The sequence below is a fragment of the Schistocerca gregaria genome, chromosome 9 (genome assembly GCF_023897955.1).
Source record: "Schistocerca gregaria isolate iqSchGreg1 chromosome 9, iqSchGreg1.2, whole genome shotgun sequence".
In the NCBI taxonomy this organism is placed as follows: Eukaryota; Metazoa; Arthropoda; class Insecta; order Orthoptera; family Acrididae; genus Schistocerca; species Schistocerca gregaria.
The window spans coordinates 259,378,474-259,398,463 of record NC_064928.1 but is presented as its reverse complement, the minus strand read 5'-3'; positions in this window follow the sequence as shown (position 1 = coordinate 259,398,463).

Sequence of the window (19,990 nt, the reverse complement as noted above, 5' to 3'; positions counted from 1 at the left end):
ACCATAGCAGAACACAGATGAAGCTTCTAAGTTGATGTAATAGCCAGGAAGAAGTAGTACAATTCAAGTTTAATTATCGATTATTGACTTTTTACCCTTCTTTGGTGCCTTGGACATGAGCTAGGAACTTAAGATTTTGCATGAAAGGAGATCTAGCAGCCGCGTTGCACGGGAGAATGTGAAAAGTGTTCATATGTAGTAAAAACCTGAGAAATCCGTCCGTTTTCGTCATTTGTTATCGAATCGACTTAAAGCCAGATAGTCACATTGGCGGCTCTTCTCTCTGAAACGGTTGTACTTATCGTCTGCAAAGCTATGTCTCGTGCTGCTGTATGCGGAGAAACTAAAATCAACATAGTAGAACACAGATGAAGCTTCTAAGTTGATGTAATAGCCAGTAAGAAGTAGTACAATTCAAGTTTTACGTATCGATTATTGACTTTTTACCCTTTTTTGGTGCCTTGGACATGAGCCAGGAACTTAAGATTCTGCATGATAGGAGGACTAGCAGCCGAATTGCACGGGAGAATGTGAAAAGTGTTCATATGAAGTAAAAACCTGAGAAATCCGTCCGTTTTCGTCATTTGTTATCGAATCGATTTAAAGCTAGATCGTCACATTGGCAGCTCTTCTTTCTGAAACGGTTGTACTTATCGTCTGCAAAGCTATGTCGCGTGCTGCGGTATGCGGAGACACTAAAAGCACCATAGTGGAACACAGATGAAGCTTCTAAGTTGATGTAATAGCCAGTAAGAAGTAGTACAATTCAAGTTTTAGGTATCGATTATTGACTTTTTACCCTTCATTGGTGTGTTGGACATGTGCTAGGACCTCAAGATTCTGCATGAAAGGAGGACTAGCAGCCGAGTTGCAAGGGAGAATGTGAAAAGTGTTCATATATAGTAAAAACCTGAGAAATCCGTCCGTTTTCGTCATTTGTTATCGAATCGACTTATAGCCAGATCGTCACATTGGCCGCACTTCATTTGGAAACGGTTACATTTATCGTCTGCAAAGCTATGTCGCGTGCTGCGGTATGCCGAGACACCAAAAGCACCATAGTAGAACACAGATGAAGCTTCTAAGTTGATGTAATAGCCAGTAAGAAGTAGTACAATTCAAGTTTTAGGTATCGATTATTGACTTTTTACACTTCTTTGGTGCCTTGGACAAGAGCTAGGAACTAAAGATTTTGCATAAAAGGAGGACTAGCTGCCGCGTTGCAAGGGAGAATGTGAAAGGTGTTCATATGTAATAAAAACCTAAGAAATACGTCCGTTTTCGTCATTTGTTATCGAATCGACTTAAAGCCAGATAGTCACATTGTCCGCATTTCTGTCTGAAACGTTTACATTTATCGTCTGCAAAGCTATGACCCGTGCTGCGGTATGCGGAGACACTAAAAGCACCATAGTAGAACACAGATGAAGCTCCTAAGTTGATGTAATTGCCAGTAAGAAGTAGTACAATCCAAATTTTAGGTATAGGCTATTGACATTTTACCCTTCTTTGTGCCTTGGACATGAACTAGGAACTTAAGATTTTGCATGAAAGGAGAACTAGCAGCCGCGTTGTACGGATAATGTGAAAAGTGTTCATATGTAGTAAAAACCTGAGAAATCCGTCCGTTTTCGTCATTTGTTATCGAATCGACTTAAAGCCAGATCGTCACATTGGACGCTCTTCTCTCTGAAACGTTTGTACTTATCGTCTGCAAAGCTATGTCGCGTGCTGCGGTATGACGAGACACTAAAAGCACCATAGTAGAACACAGATGAAGCTTCTAAGTTGATGTAATAGCCAGGAAGAAGTAGTACAATTCAGGTTTTAGGTATCGATTATTGACTTTTTACCCTTCTTTGGTGCCTTGGACATGAGCTAGGAACTTAAGATTTTGCATGAAAGGAGATCTAGCAGCCGCGTTGCACGGGAGAATGTGAAAAGTGTTCATATGTAGTAAAAACCTGAGAAATCCGTCCGTTTTCGTCATTTGTTATCGAATCGACTTAAAGCCAGATCGTCACATTCGCCGCTCTTCTCTCTGAAACGGTTGTACTTATCGTCTGCAAAGGTATGTCGCGTGCTGCGGTATGCGGAGACACTAAAAGCACCATAGTAGAACACAGATGAAGCTTCTAAGTTGATGTAATAGCCAGTAAGAAGTAGTACAATTCAAGTTTTAGGTATCGATTATTGACTTTTTACCCTTCATTGGTGTCTTGGACATGAGCTAGGACCTCAAGATTCTGCATGAAAGGAGGACTAGCAGCCGAGTTGCAAGGGAGAATGTGAAAAGTGTTCATATATAGTAAAAACCTGAGAAATCCGTCCGTTTTCGTCATTTTTTATCGAATCGGCTTATAGCCAGATCGTCACATTGGCCGCACTTCATTTGGAAACGGTTACATTTATCGTTTGCAAAGCTATGTCGCGTGCTGCGGTATGCCGAGACACTAAAAGCACCATAGTAGAACACAGATGAAGCTTCTAAGTTGATGTAATTGCCAGTAAGAAGTAGTACAATTCAAGTTTTAGGTATCGATAATTGACTTTTTACCCTTCTTTGGTGCCTTGGACATGAGCTAGGAACTTAAGATTTTGCATGAAAGGAGGACTAGCAGCCGCGTGTCAAGGGAGAATGTGAAAGGTGTTCATATGTAATAAAAACCTAAGAAATACGTCTTTCGTCATTTGTTATCGAATCGACTTAAAGCCAGATAGTCACATTGGCCGCATTTCTGTCTGAAACGTTTACATTTATCGTCTGCAAAGCTATGACCCGTGCTGCGGTATGCGGAGACACTAAAAGCACCATAGTAGAACACAGATGAAGCTCCTATGTTGATGTAATTGCCAGTAAGAAGTAGTACAATTCAAATTTTAGGTATCGATTATTGACTTTTTACCCTTCTTTGGTGCCTTGCTCATGAGCTAGGAACTTAAGATTTTGCATGAAAGGAGAACTAGCAGCCGCGTTGTACGGGAGAATGTGAAATGTGTTCATATGTAGTAAAAACCTGAGAAATCCGTCCGTTTTCGTCATTTGTTATCGAATCGACTTAAAGCCAGATCGTCACATTGGCCGCTCTTCTCTCTGAAACGGTTGTAATTATCGTCTGCAATGCTATGTCACGTGCTGCGGTATGCGGGGACACTAAAAGCACCATAGTAGAACACAGATGAAGCTTCTAAGTTGATGTAATAGCCAATAATAAGTAGTACAATTCAAGTTTTAGGTATCGATTATTGACTTTTTAGATGGCTTTGGAGACTTGGACATGAACTAGGACCTCAAGATTCTGCATGAAAGGAGGACTAGCAGCCGAGTTGCAAGGGAGAATGTGAAAAGTGTTCATATATAGTAAAAACCTGAGAAATACGTCCGTTTTCGTCATTTGTTGTCGAATCGACTTATAGCCAGATCGTCACATTGGCCGCACTTCATTTGGAAACGGTTACATTTATCGTCTGCAAAGCTATGTCGCGTGCTGCGGTATGCCGAGACACCAAAAGCACCATAGTAGAACACAGATGAAGCTTCTAAGTTGATGTAATAGCCAGTAAGAAGTAGTACAATTCAAGTTTTAGGTATCGATTATTGACTTTTTACACTTCTTTGGTGCCTTGGACATGAGCTAGGAACTAAAGATTTTGCATAAAAGGAGGACTAGCTGCCGCGTTGCAAGGGAGAATGTGAAAGGTGTTCATATGTAATAAAAACCTAAGAAATACGTCCGTTTTCGTCATTTGTTATCGAATCGACTTAAAGCCAGATAGTCACATTGGCCGCATTTCTGTCTGAAACGTTTACATTTATCGTCTGGAAGGCTATGACCCGTGCTGCGGTATGCGGAGACACTAAAAGCACCATAGTAGAACACAGATGAAGCTCCTAAGTTGATGTAATAGCCAATAATAAGTAGTACAATTCAAGTTTTAGGTATCGATTATTGACTTTTTACCCTTCTATGGCGGCTTAGACATGACCTAGGAACTTAAGATTTTGCATGAAAGGAGAACTAGCAGCCGCGTTGTACGGGAGAATGTGAAATGTGTTCGTATGTAGTAAAAACCTGAGAAATCCGTCCGTTTTCGTCATTTGTTATCGAATCGACTTAAAGCCAGATCGTCACATTGGCCGCTCTTCTCCCTGAAACGGTTGTAATTATCGTCTGCAAAGCTATGTCGCGTGCTGCGGTATGCCGAGACACTAAAGGCACCATAGTAGAACACAGATGAAGCTTCTAAGTTGATGTAATAGCCAGTAGGAAGTAGTACAATTCAAGTTTTAGGTATCGATTATTGACTTTTTACCCTCCTTTCGTGCCTTGGACATGAGCTAGGAACTTAAGATTTTGCATGAAAGGAGAACTAGCAGCCGCGTTGCACGGGAGAATGTGAAAAGTGTTCATATGTAGTAAAAACCTGAGAAATCCGTCCGTTTTCGTCATTTGTTATCGAATCGACTTATAGCCAGATCGTCACATTGGCCGCACTTCATTTGGAAACGGTTACATTTATCGTCTGCAAAGCTATGTCGCGTGCTGCGGTATGCCGAGACACCAAAAGCACCATAGTAGAACACAGATGAAGCTTCTAAGTTGATGTAATAGCCAGTAAGAAGTAGTACAATTCAAGTTTTAGGTATCGATTATTGACTTTTTACACTTCTTTGGTGCCTTGGACATGAGCTAGGAACTAAAGATTTTGCATGAAAGGAGGGCTAGCAGCCGCGTTGCAAGGGAGAATGTGAAAGGTTTTCATATGTAATAAAAACCTAAGAAATCCGTCCGTTTTCGTCATTTGTTATCGAATCGACTTAAAGCCAGATAGTCACATTGGCCGCATTTCTGTCTGAAACGTTTACATTTATCGTCTGCAAAGCTATGACCCGTGCTGCGGTATGTGGAGACACTAAAAGCACCATAGTGGAAAACAGATGAAGCTCCTAAGTTGATGTAATTGCCAGTAAGAAGTAGTACAATTCAAATTTTAGGTATCGATTATTGACTTTTTACCCTTCTTTGTGCCTTGGACATGAGCTAGGAACTTAAGATTTTTCATGAAAGGAGAACTAGCAGCCGCGTTATACGGATAATGTGAAAAGTGTTCATATGTAGTAAAAACCTAAGAAATACGTCCGTTTTCGTCATTTGTTATCGAATCGACTTAAAGCCAGATAGTCACATTGGCCGCATTTCTGTCTGAAACGTTTACATTTATCGTCTGCAAAGCTATGACCCGTGCTGCGGTATGCGGAGACACTAAAAGCACCATAGTAGAACACAGATGAAGCTCCTATGTTGATGTAATTGCCAGTAAGAAGTAGTACAATTCAAATTTTAGGTATCGATTATTGACTTTTTACCCTTCTTTGGTGCCTTGCTCATGAGCTAGGAACTTAAGATTTTGCATGAAAGGAGAACTAGCAGCCGCGTTGTACGGGAGAATGTGAAATGTGTTCATATGTAGTAAAAACCTGAGAAATCCGTCCGTTTTCGTCATTTGTTATCGAATCGACTTAAAGCCAGATCGTCACATTGGCCGCTCTTCTCTCTGAAACGGTTGTAATTATCGTCTGCAATGCTATGTCGCGTGCTGCGGTATGCGGAGACACTAAAAGCACCATAGTAGAACACAGATGAAGCTTCTAAGTTGATGTAATAGCCAATAATAAGTAGTACAATTCAAGTTTTAGGTATCGATTATTGACTTTTTAGCTGGCTTTGGAGCCTTGGACATGAGCTAGGACCTCAAGATTCTGCATGAAAGGAGGACTAGCAGCCGAGTTGCAAGGGAGAATGTGAAAAGTGTTCATATATAGTAAAAACCTGAGAAATACGTCCGTTTTCGTCATTTGTTATCGAATCGACTTATAGCCAGATCGTCACATTGGCCGCACTTCATTTGGAAACGGTTACATTTATCGTCTGCAAAGCTATGTCGCGTGCTGCGGTATGCCGAGACACCAAAAGCACCATAGTAGAACACAGATGAAGCTTCTAAGTTGATGTAATAGCCAGTAAGAAGTAGTACAATTCAAGTTTTAGGTATCGATTATTGACTTTTTACACTTCTTTGGTGCCTTGGACATGAGCTAGGAACTAAAGATTTTGCATAAAAGGAGGACTAGCTGCCGCGTTGCAAGGGAGAATGTGAAAGGTGTTCATATGTAATAAAAACCTAAGAAATACGTCCGTTTTCGTCATTTGTTATCGAATCGACTTAAAGCCAGATAGTCACATTGGCCGCATTTCTGTCTGAAACGTTTACATTTATCGTCTGGAAGGCTATGACCCGTGCTGCGGTATGCGGAGACACTAAAAGCACCATAGTAGAACACAGATGAAGCTCCTAAGTTGATGTAATAGCCAATAATAAGTAGTACAATTCAAGTTTTAGGTATCGATTATTGACTTTTTACCCTTCTATGGTGGCTTGGACATGACCTAGGAACTTAAGATTTTGCATGAAAGGAGAACTAGCAGCCGCGTTGTACGGGAGAATGTGAAATGTGTTCATATGTAGTAAAAACCTGAGAAATCCGTCCGTTTTCGTCATTTGTTATCGAATCGACTTAAAGCCAGATCGTCACATTGGCCGCTCTTCTCCCTGAAACGGTTGTAATTATCGTCTGCAAAGCTATGTCGCGTGCTGCGGTATGCCGAGACACTAAAAGCACCATAGTAGAACACAGATGAAGCTTCTAAGTTGATGTAATAGCCAGTAGGAAGTAGTACAATTCAAGTTTTAGGTATCGATTATTGACTTTTTACCCTCCTTTCGTGCCTTGGACATGAGCTAGGAACTTAAGATTTTGCATGAAAGGAGAACTAGCAGCCGCGTTGCACGGGAGAATGTGAAAAGTGTTCATATGTAGTAAAAACCTGAGAAATCCGTCCGTTTTCGTCATTTGTTATCGAATCGACTTATAGCCAGATCGTCACATTGGCCGCACTTCATTTGGAAACGGTTACATTTATCGTCTGCAAAGCTATGTCGTGTGCTGCGGTATGCCGAGACACCAAAAGCACCATAGTAGAACACAGATGAAGCTTCTAAGTTGATGTAATAGCCAGTAAGAAGTAGTACAATTCAAGTTTTAGGTATCGATTATTGACTTTTTACACTTCTTTGGTGCCTTGGACATGAGCTAGGAACTAAAGATTTTGCATGAAAGGAGGGCTAGCAGCCGCGTTGCAAGGGAGAATGTGAAAGGTTTTCATATGTAATAAAAACCTAAGAAATCCGTCCGTTTTCGTCATTTGTTATCGAATCGACTTAAAGCCAGATAGTCACATTGGCCGCATTTCTGTCTGAAACGTTTACATTTATCGTCTGCAAAGCTATGACACGTGCTGCGGTATGTGGAGACACTAAAAGCACCATAGTGGAAAACAGATGAAGCTCCTAAGTTGATGTAATTGCCAGTAAGAAGTAGTACAATTCAAATTTTAGGTATCGATTATTGACTTTTTACCCTTCTTTGTGCCTTGGACATGAGCTAGGAACTTCAGATTTTTCATGAAAGGAGAACTAGCAGCCGCGTTATACGGATAATGTGAAAAGTGTTCATATGTAGTAAAAACCTGAGAAATCCGTCCGTTTTCGTCATTTGTTATCGAATCGACTTAAAGCCAGATCGTCACATTGGACGCTCTTCTCTCTGAAACGTTTGTACTTATCGTCTGCAAAGCTATGTCGCGTGCTGCGGTATGACGAGATACTAAAAGCACCATAGTAGAACACAGATGAAGCTTCTAAGTTGATGTAATAGCCAGGAAGAAGTAATACAATTCAAGTTTTAGGTATCGATTATTGACTTTTTACCCTTCTTTGGTGCCTTGGACATGAGCTAGGAACTTAAGAATTTGCATGAAAGGAGATCTAGCAGCCGCGTTGCACGGGAGAATGTGAAAAGTGTTCATATGTAGTAAAAACCTGAGAAATCCGTCCGTTTTCGTCATTTGTTATCGAATCGACTTAAAGCCAGATCGTCACATTGGCCGCTCTTCTCTCTGAAACGGTTGTACTTATCGTCTGCAAAGCTATGTCGCGTGCTGCGGTATGCGGAGACACTAAAAGCACCATAGTAGAATACAGATGAAGCTTCTAAGTTGATGTAATTGCCAGTAAGAAGTAGTACAATTCAAGTTTTAGGTATCGATAATTGACTTTTTACCCTTCTTTGGTGCCTTGGACATGAGCTAGGAACTTAAGATTTTGCATGAAAGGAGAACTAGCAGCCGCGTTGCACGGGAGAATGTGAAAATTGTTCATATGTAGTAAAAACTGAGAAATCGGTCCGTTTTCGTCAATTGTTATCGAATCAACTTAAAGCAGATCGTCACATTCGCCGCACTTCTGTCTGAAACGTTTACATTTATCTTCTACAAAGCTATGTCGCGTGCGGCGGTATGCGGAGACACAAAAAGCACCATCGTAGAACACAGATGAAGCTTCTAAGTTGATGTAATAGCCAGTAAGAAGTAGTACAATTCAAGTTTTAGTTATCGATTACTGACTTTTTACCCTTCTTTGGGGCCTTGGACATGAGTTAGGAACTTAAGATTTTGCATGAATGGAGGACTAGCAGCCCCGTTGCACGGACGAATGTGAAAAGTGTTCATATGTAATAAAAACCTGAGAAATCCGTCCGTTTTCGTCATTTGTTATCGAAGCGACTTAAAGCCAGATCGTCACATTGGACGCTCCTCTCTCTGAAACGTTTGTACTTATCGTCTGCAAAGCTATGTCGCGTTCTGCGGTATGCCGAGACACTAAAAGCACCATAGTAGAACACAGATGAAGCTTCTAAGTTGATGTAATAGCCAGTAAGAAGTAGTACAATTCAAGTTTTAGGTATCGATTAATGACTTTTTACCCTTCTTTGGTGCCTTGGACATGAGCTAGGAACTTAAGATTTTGCATGAAAGGAGATCTAGCAGCCGCGTTGCACGGGAGAATGTGAAAAGTGTTCATATGTAATAAAAACCTGAGAAATCCGTCCGTTTTCGTCATTTTTATCTAATCGACTTAAAGCCAGTTTGTCACATTGGCCGCTCTTCTCTCTGAAACGGTTGTACTTATCGTCTGCAAAGCTATGTCGCGTGCTGCGGTATGTGGAGACACTAAAAGAACCATAGTAGAAGACAGATGAAGCTTCTAAGTTGATGTAATAGCCAATAATAAGTAGTACAATTCAAGTTTTAGGTATCGATTATTGACTTTTTACCATTCTTTGGTGCCTTGCACATGAGCTAGGAACTAAAGATTTTGCATAAAAGGAGGACTAGCTGCCGCGTTGCAAGGGAGAATGTGAAAGGTGTTCATATGTAATAAAAACCTAAGAAATACGTCCGTTTTCGTCATTTGTTATCGAATCGACTTAAAGCCAGATCGTCACATTGGCCGATCTTCTCTCTGAAACGGTTGTACTTATCGTCTGCAAAGCTATGTCGCGTATTGCGGTATGCGGAGACACTAAAAGCACCATAGTACAACACAGATGAAGCTTCTAAGTTGATGTAATTGCCAGTAAGAAGTAGTACAATTCAAGTTTTAGGTATCGATAATTGACTTTTTACCCTTCTTTGGTGCCTTGGACATGAGCTAGGAACTTAAGATTTTGCATGAAAGGAGGGCTAGCAGCCGCGTTTCACGGGAGAATGTGAAAAGTGTTCATATGTAGTAAAAACCTGAGAAATCCGTCCATTTTCGTCTTTTGCTATCGAATCGACTTATAGCCAGATCGTCACATTGGCCGCACTTCATTTGGAAACGGTTACATTTATCGTCTGCAAAGCTATGCCGCGTGCTGCGGTATGCGGAGACACTAAAAGCACCATAGTACAACACAGATGAAGCTTCTAAGTTGATGTAATAGCCAATAATAAGTAGTACAATTCAAGTTTTAGGTATCGATTATTGACTTTTTAGATGGCTTTGGAGACTTGGACATGAACTAGGACCTCAAGATTCTGCATGAAAGGAGGACTAGCAGCCGAGTTGCAAGGGAGAATGTGAAAAGTGTTCATATATAGTAAAAACCTGAGAAATACGTCCGTTTTCGTCATTTGTTATCGAATCGACTTATAGCCAGATCGTCACATTGGCCGCACTTCATTTGGAAACGGTTACATTTATCGTCTGCAAAGCTATGTCGCGTGCTGCGGTATGCCGAGACACCAAAAGCACCATAGTAGAACACAGATGAAGCTTCTAAGTTGATGTAATAGCCAGTAAGAAGTAGTACAATTCAAGTTTTAGGTATCGATTATTGACTTTTTACACTTCTTTGGTGCCTTGGACATGAGCTAGGAACTAAAGATTTTGCATAAAAGGAGGACTAGCTGCCGCGTTGCAAGGGAGAATGTGAAAGGTGTTCATATGTAATAAAAACCTAAGAAATACGTCCGTTTTCGTCATTTGTTATCGAATCGACTTAAAGCCAGATAGTCACATTGGCCGCATTTCTGTCTGAAACGTTTACATTTATCGTCTGGAAGGCTATGACCCGTGCTGTGGTATGCGGAGACACTAAAAGCACCATAGTAGAACACAGATGAAGCTCCTAAGTTGATGTAATAGCCAATAATAAGTAGTACAATTCAAGTTTTAGGTATCGATTATTGACTTTTTACCCTTCTATGGTGGCTTGGACATGACCTAGGAACTTAAGATTTTGCATGAAAGGAGAACTAGCAGCCGCGTTGTACGGGAGAATGTGAAATGTGTTCATATGTAGTAAAAACCTGAGAAATCCGTCCGTTTTCGTCATTTGTTATCGAATCGACTTAAAGCCAGATCGTCACATTGGCCGCTCTTCTCCCTGAAACGGTTGTAATTATCGTCTGCAAAGCTATGTCGCGTGCTGCGGTATGCCGAGACACTAAAAGCACCATAGTAGAACACAGATGAAGCTTCTAAGTTGATGTAATAGCCAGTAGGAAGTAGTACAATTCAAGTTTTAGGTATCGATTATTGACTTTTTACCCTCCTTTCGTGCCTTGGACATGAGCTAGGAACTTAAGATTTTGCATGAAAGGAGAACTAGCAGCCGCGTTGCACGGGAGAATGTGAAAAGTGTTCATATGTAGTAAAAACCTGAGAAATCCGTCCGTTTTCGTCATTTGTTATCGAATCGACTTATAGCCAGATCGTCACATTGGCCGCACTTCATTTGGAAACGGTTACATTTATCGTCTGCAAAGCTATGTCGCGTGCTGCGGTATGCCGAGACACCAAAAGCACCATAGTAGAACACAGATGAAGCTTCTAAGTTGATGTAATAGCCAGTAAGAAGTAGTACAATTCAAGTTTTAGGTATCGATTATTGACTTTTTACACTTCTTTGGTGCCTTGGACATGAGCTAGGAACTAAAGATTTTGCATGAAAGGAGGGCTAGCAGCCGCGTTGCAAGGGAGAATGTGAAAGGTTTTCATATGTAATAAAAACCTAAGAAATCCGTCCGTTTTCGTCATTTGTTATCGAATCGACTTAAAGCCAGATAGTCACATTGGCCGCATTTCTGTCTGAAACGTTTACATTTATCGTCTGCAAAGCTATGACACGTGCTGCGGTATGTGGAGACACTAAAAGCACCATAGTGGAAAACAGATGAAGCTCCTAAGTTGATGTAATTGCCAGTAAGAAGTAGTACAATTCAAATTTTAGGTATCGATTATTGACTTTTTACCCTTCTTTGTGCCTTGGACATGAGCTAGGAACTTAAGATTTTTCATGAAAGGAGAACTAGCAGCCGCGTTATACGGATAATGTGAAAAGTGTTCATATGTAGTAAAAACCTGAGAAATCCGTCCGTTTTCGTCATTTGTTATCGAATCGACTTAAAGCCAGATCGTCACATTGGACGCTCTTCTCTCTGAAACGTTTGTACTTATCGTCTGCAAAGCTATGTCGCGTGCTGCGGTATGACGAGATACTAAAAGCACCATAGTAGAACACAGATGAAGCTTCTAAGTTGATGTAATAGCCAGGAAGAAGTAATACAATTCAAGTTTTAGGTATCGATTATTGACTTTTTACCCTTCTTTGGTGCCTTGGACATGAGCTAGGAACTTAAGAATTTGCATGAAAGGAGATCTAGCAGCCGCGTTGCACGGGAGAATGTGAAAAGTGTTCATATGTATTAAAAACCTGAGAAATCCGTCCGTTTTCGTCATTTGTTATCGAATCGACTTAAAGCCAGATCGTCACATTGGCCGCTCTTCTCTCTGAAACGGTTGTACTTATCGTCTGCAAAGCTATGTCGCGTGCTGCGGTATGCGGAGACACTAAAAGCACCATAGTAGAATACAGATGAAGCTTCTAAGTTGATGTAATTGCCAGTAAGAAGTAGTACAATTCAAGTTTTAGGTATCGATAATTGACTTTTTACCCTTCTTTGGTGCCTTGGACATGAGCTAGGAACTTAAGATTTTGCATGAAAGGAGAACTAGCAGCCGCGTTGCACGGGAGAATGTGAAAAGTGTTCATATGTAGTAAAAACCTGAGAAATCCGTCCGTTTTCGTCATTTGTTATCGAATCGACTTAAAGCCAGATCGTCACATTGGCCGATCTTCTCTCTGAAACGGTTGTACTTATCGTCTGCAAAGCTATGTCGCGTATTGCGGTATGCGGGGACACTAAAAGCACCATAGTACAACACAGATGAAGCTTCTAAGTTGATGTAATAGCCAGTAAGAAGTAGTACAATTCAAGTTTTAGGTATCGATTATTGACTTTTTACACTTCTTTGGTGCCCTGGACATGAGCTAGGAACTAAAGATTTTGCATGAAAGGAGGGCTAGCAGCCGCGTTGCAAGGGAGAATGTGAAAGGTTTTCATATGTAATAAAAACCTAAGAAATCCGTCCGTTTTCGTCATTTGTTATCGAATCGACTTAAAGCCAGATAGTCACATTGGCCGCATTTCTGTCTGAAACGTTTACATTTATCGTCTGCAAAGCTATGACACGTGCTGCGGTATGTGGAGACACTAAAAGCACCATAGTGGAAAACAGATGAAGCTCCTAAGTTGATGTAATTGCCAGTAAGAAGTAGTACAATTCAAATTTTAGGTATCGATTATTGACTTTTTACCCTTCTTTGTGCCTTGGACATGAGCTAGGAACTTCAGATTTTTCATGAAAGGAGAACTAGCAGCCGCGTTATACGGATAATGTGAAAAGTGTTCATATGTAGTAAAAACCTGAGAAATCCGTCCGTTTTCGTCATTTGTTATCGAATCGACTTAAAGCCAGATCGTCACATTGGACGCTCTTCTCTCTGAAACGTTTGTACTTATCGTCTGCAAAGCTATGTCGCGTGCTGCGGTATGACGAGATGCTAAAAGCACCATAGTAGAACACAGATGAAGCTTCTAAGTTGATGTAATAGCCAGGAAGAAGTAATACAATTCAAGTTTTAGGTATCGATTATTGACTTTTTACCCTTCTTTGGTGCCTTGGACATGAGCTAGGAACTTAAGAATTTGCATGAAAGGAGATCTAGCAGCCGCGTTGCACGGGAGAATGTGAAAAGTGTTCATATGTAGTAAAAACCTGAGAAATCCGTCCGTTTTCGTCATTTGTTATCGAATCGACTTAAAGCCAGATCGTCACATTGGCCGCTCTTCTCTCTGAAACGGTTGTACTTATCGTCTGCAAAGCTATGTCGCGTGCTGCGGTATGCGGAGACACTAAAAGCACCATAGTAGAATACAGATGAAACTTCTAAGTTGATGTAATTGCCAGTAAGAAGTAGTACAATTCAAGTTTTAGGTATCGATAATTGACTTTTTACCCTTCTTTGGTGCCTTGGACATGAGCTAGGAACTTAAGATTTTGCATGAAAGGAGAACTAGCAGCCGCGTTGCACGGGAGAATGTGAAAATTGTTCATATGTAGTAAAAACTGAGAAATCGGTCCGTTTTCGTCAATTGTTATCGAATCAACTTAAAGCAGATCGTCACATTGGCCGCACTTCTGTCTGAAACGTTTACATTTATCTTCTACAAAGCTATGTCGCGTGCGGCGGTATGCGGAGACACAAAAAGCACCATCGTAGAACACAGATGAAGCTTCTAAGTTGATGTAATAGCCAGTAAGAAGTAGTACAATTCAAGTTTTAGTTATCGATTACTGACTTTTTACCCTTCTTTGGGTCCTTGGACATGAGTTAGGAACTTAAGATTTTGCATGAAAGGAGGACTAGCAGCCCCGTTGCACGGACGAATGTGAAAAGTGTTCATATGTAATAAAAACCTGAGAAATCCGTCCGTTTTCGTCATTTGTTATCGAAGCGACTTAAAGCCAGATCGTCACATTGGACGCTCCTCTCTCTGAAACGTTTGTACTTATCGTCTGCAAAGCTATGTCGCGTTCTGCGGTATGCCGAGACACTAAAAGCACCATAGTAGAACACAGATGAAGCTTCTAAGTTGATGTAATAGCCAGTAAGAAGTAGTACAATTCAAGTTTTAGGTACCGATTAATGACTTTTTACCCTTCTTTGGTGCCTTAGACATGAGCTAGGAACTTAAGATTTTGCATGAAAGGAGATCTAGCAGCCGCGTTGCACGGGAGAATGTGAAAAGTGTTCATATGTAATAAAAATCTGAGAAATCCGTCCGTTTTCGTCATTTTTATCTAATCGACTTAAAGCCAGTTTGTCACATTGGCCGCTCTTCTCTCTGAAACGGTTGTACTTATCGTCTGCAAAGCTATGTCGCGTGCTGCGGTATGCGGAGACACTAAAAGCACCATAGTAGAAGACAGATGAAGCTTCTAAGTTGATGTAATAGCCAATAATAAGTAGTACAATTCAAGTTTTAGGTATCGATTATTGACTTTTTACCATTCTTTGGTGCCTTGCACATGAGCTAGGAACTAAAGATTTTGCATAAAAGGAGGACTAGCTGCCGCGTTGCAAGGGAGAATGTGAAAGGTGTTCATATGTAATAAAAACCTAAGAAATACGTCCGTTTTCGTCATTTGTTATCGAATCGACTTAAAGCCAGATCGTCACATTGGCCGATCTTCTCTCTGAAACGGTTGTACTTATCGTCTGCAAAGCTATGTCGCGTATTGCGGTATGCGGAGACACTAAAAGCACCATAGTACAACACAGATGAAGCTTCTAAGTTGATGTAATTGCCAGTAAGAAGTAGTACAATTCAAGTTTTAGGTATCGATAATTGACTTTTTACCCTTCTTTGGTGCCTTGGACATGAGCTAGGAACTTAAGATTTTGTATGAAAGGAGGGCTAGCAGCCGCGTTTCACGGGAGAATGTGAAAAGTGTTCATATGTAGTAAAAACCTGAGAAATCCGTCCATTTTCGTCTTTTGCTATCGAATCGACTTATAGCCTGATCGTCACATTGGCTGCACTTCATTTGGAAACGGTTACATTTATCGTCTGCAAAGCTATGCCGCGTGCTGCGGTATGCGGAGACACAAAAAGCACCATAGTAGAACACAGATGAAGCTTCTAAGTTGATGTAATAGCCAATAATAAGTAGTACAATTCAAGTTTTAGGTATCGATTATTGACTTTTTAGATGGCTTTGGAGACTTGGACATGAACTAGGACCTCAAGATTCTGCATGAAAGGAGGACTAGCAGCCGAGTTGCAAGGGAGAATGTGAAAAGTGTTCATATATAGTAAAAACCTGAGAAATACGTCCGTTTTCGTCATTTGTTATCGAATCGACTTATAGCCAGATCGTCACATTGGCCGCACTTCATTTGGAAACGGTTACATTTATCGTCTGCAAAGCTATGTCGCGTGCTGCGGTATGCCGAGACACCAAAAGCACCATAGTAGAACACAGATGAAGCTTCTAAGTTGATGTAATAGCCAGTAAGAAGTAGTACAATTCAAGTTTTAGGTATCGATTATTGACTTTTTACACTTCTTTGGTGCCTTGGACATGAGCTAGGAACTAAAGATTTTGCATAAAAGGAGGACTAGCTGCCGCGTTGCAAGGGAGAATGTGAAAGGTGTTCATATGTAATAAAAACCTAAGAAATACGTCCGTTTTCGTCATTTGTTATCGAATCGACTTAAAGCCAGATAGTCACATTGGCCGCATTTCTGTCTGAAACGTTTACATTTATCGTCTGGAAGGCTATGACCCGTGCTGCGGTATGCGGAGACACTAAATCACCATAGTAGAACACAGATGAAGCTCCTAAGTTGATGTAATAGCCAATAATAAGTAGTACAATTCAAGTTTTAGGTATCGATTATTGACTTTTTACCCTTCTATGGTGGCTTGGACATGACCTAGGAACTTAAGATTTTGCATGAAAGGAGAACTAGCAGCCGCGTTGTACGGGAGAATGTGAAATGTGTTCATATGTAGTAAAAACCTGAGAAATCCGTCCGTTTTCGTCATTTGTTATCGAATCGACTTAAAGCCAGATCGTCACATTGGCCGCTCTTCTCCCTGAAACGGTTGTAATTATCGTCTGCAAAGCTATGTCGCGTGCTGCGGTATGCCGAGACACTAAAAGCACCATAGTAGAACACAGATGAAGCTTCTAAGTTGATGTAATAGCCAGTAGGAAGTAGTACAATTCAAGTTTTAGGTATCGATTATTGACTTTTTACCCTCCTTTCGTGCCTTGGACATGAGCTAGGAACTTAAGATTTTGCATGAAAGGAGAACTAGCAGCCGCGTTGCACGGGAGAATGTGAAAAGTGTTCATATGTAGTAAAAACCTGAGAAATCCGTCCGTTTTCGTCATTTGTTATCGAATCGACTTATAGCCAGATCGTCACATTGGCCGCACTTCATTTGGAAACGGTTACATTTATCGTCTGCAAAGCTATGTCGCGTGCTGCGGTATGCCGAGACACCAAAAGCACCATAGTAGAACACAGATGAAGCTTCTAAGTTGATGTAATAGCCAGTAAGAAGTAGTACAATTCAAGTTTTAGGTATCGATTATTGACTTTTTACACTTCTTTGGTGCCTTGGACATGAGCTAGGAACTAAAGATTTTGCATGAAAGGAGGGCTAGCAGCCGCGTTGCAAAGGAGAATGTGAAAGGTTTTCATATGTAATAAAAACCTAAGAAATCCGGCCGTTTTCGTCATTTGTTATCGAATCGACTTAAAGCCAGATAGTCACATTGGCCGCATTTCTGTCTGAAACGTTTACATTTATCGTCTGCAAAGCTATGACACGTGCTGCGGTATGTGGAGACACTAAAAGCACCATAGTGGAAAACAGATGAAGCTCCTAAGTTGATGTAATTGCCAGTAAGAAGTAATACAATTCAAATTTTAGGTATCGATTATTGACTTTTTACCCTTCTTTGTGCCTTGGACATGAGCTAGGAACTTAAGATTTTTCATGAAAGGAGAACTAGCAGCCGCGTTATACGGATAATGTGAAAAGTGTTCATATGTAGTAAAAACCTGAGAAATCCGTCCGTTTTCGTCATTTGTTATCGAATCGACTTAAAGCCAGATCGTCACATTGGACGCTCTTCTCTCTGAAACGTATGTACTTATCGTCTGCAAAGCTATGTCGCGTGCTGCGGTATGACGAGATACTAAAAGCACCATAGTAGAACACAGATGAAGCTTCTAAGTTGATGTAATAGCCAGGAAGAAGTAATACAATTCAAGTTTTAGGTATCGATTATTGACTTTTTACCCTTCTTTGGTGCCTTGGACATGAGCTAGGAACTTAAGAATTTGCATGAAAGGAGATCTAGCAGCCGCGTTGCACGGGAGAATGTGAAAAGTGTTCATATGTATTAAAAACCTGAGATATCCGTCCGTTTTCGTCATTTGTTATCGAATCGACTTAAAGCCAGATCGTCACATTGGCCGCTCTTCTCTCTGAAACGGTTGTACTTATCGTCTGCAAAGCTATGTCGCGTGCTGCGGTATGCGGAGACACTAAAAGCACCATAGTAGAATACAGATGAAGCTTCTAAGTTGATGTAATTGCCAGTAAGAAGTAGTACAATTCAAGTTTTAGGTATCGATAATTGACTTTTTACCCTTCTTTGGTGCCTTGGACATGAGCTAGGAACTTAAGATTTTGCATGAAAGGAGAACTAGCAGCCGCGTTGCACGGGAGAATGTGAAAAGTGTTCATATGTAGTAAAAACCTGAGAAATCCGTCCGTTTTCGTCATTTGTTATCGAATCGACTTAAAGCCAGATCGTCACATTGGCCGATCTTCTCTCTGAAACGGTTGTACTTATCGTCTGCAAAGCTATGTCGCGTATTGCGGTATGCGGGGACACTAAAAGCACCATAGTACAACACAGATGAAGCTTCTAAGTTGATGTAATTGCCAGTAAGAAGTAGTACAATTCAAGTTTTAGGTATCGATAATTGACTTTTTACCCTTCTTTGGTGCCTTGGACATGAGCTAGGAACTTAAGATTTTGCATGAAAGGAGGGCTAGCAGCCGCGTTTCACGGGAGAATGTGAAAAGTGTTCATATGTAGTAAAAACCTGAGAAATCCGTCCATTTTCGTCTTTTGCTATCGAATCGACTTATAGCCAGATCGTCACATTGGCCGCACTTCATTTGGAAACGGTTACATTTATCGTCTGCAAAGCTATGCCGCGTGCTGCGGTATGCGGAGACACTAAAAGCACCATAGTAGAACACAGATGAAGCTTCTAAGTTGATGTAATAGCCAACAATAAGTAGTACAATTAAAGTTTTAGGTATCGATTATTGACTTTTTAGATGGCTTTGGAGACTTGGACACGAACTAGGACCTCAAGATTCTGCATGAAAGGAGGACTAGCAGCCGAGTTGCAAGGGAGAATGTGAAAAGTGTTCATATATAGTAAAAACCTGAGAAATACGTCCGTTTCCGTCATTTGTTATCGAATCGACTTATAGCCAGATCGTCACATTGGCCGCACTTCATTTGGAAACGGTTACATTTATCGTCTGCAAAGCTATGTCGCGTGCTGCGGTATGCCGAGACACCAAAAGCACCATAGTAGAACACAGATGAAGCTTCAAAGTTGATGTAATAGCCAGTAAGAAGTAGTACAATTCAAGTTTTAGGTATCGATTATTGTCTTTTTAAACTTCTCTGGCGCCTTGGACATGAGCTAGGACCTTAAGATTTTGCGTGAAAGGAGGACTAGCAGCCGCGTTGCACGGGAGAATGTGAAAATTGTTCATATGTAGTAAAAACTGAGAAATCGTTCCGTTTTCGTCAATTGTTATCGAATCAACTTAAAGCAGATCGTCACATTGGCCGCACTTCTGTCTGAAACGTTTACATTTATCTTCTACAAAGCTATGTCGCGTGCGGCGGTATGCGGAGACACAAAACGCACCATAGTAGAACACAGATGAAGCTTCTAAGTTGATGTAATAGCCAGTAGGAAGTAGTACAATTCAAGTTTTAGGTATCGATTATTGACTTTTTACCCTCCTTTCGTGCCTTGGACATGAGCTAGGAACTTAAGATTTTGCATGAAAGGAGAACTAGCAGCCGCGTTGCACGGGAGAATGTGAAAAGTGTTCATATGTAGTAAAAACCTGAGAAATCCGTCCGTTTTCGTCATTTGTTATCGAATCGACTTATAGCCAGATCGTCACATTGGCCGCACTTCATTTGGAAACGGTTACATTTATCGTCTGCAAAGCTATGTCGCGTGCTGCGGTATGCCGAGACACCAAAAGCACCATAGTAGAACACAGATGAAGCTTCTAAGTTGATGTAATAGCCAGTAAGAAGTAGTACAATTCAAGTTTTAGGTATCGATTATTGACTTTTTACACTTCTTTGGTGCCTTGGACATGAGCTAGGAACTAAAGATTTTGCATGAAAGGAGGGCTAGCAGCCGCGTTGCAAGGGAGAATGTGAAAGGTTTTCATATGTAATAAAAACCTAAGAAATCCGTCCGTTTTCGTCATTTGTTATCGAATCGACTTAAAGCCAGATAGTCACATTGGCCGCATTTCTGTCTGAAACGTTTACATTTAT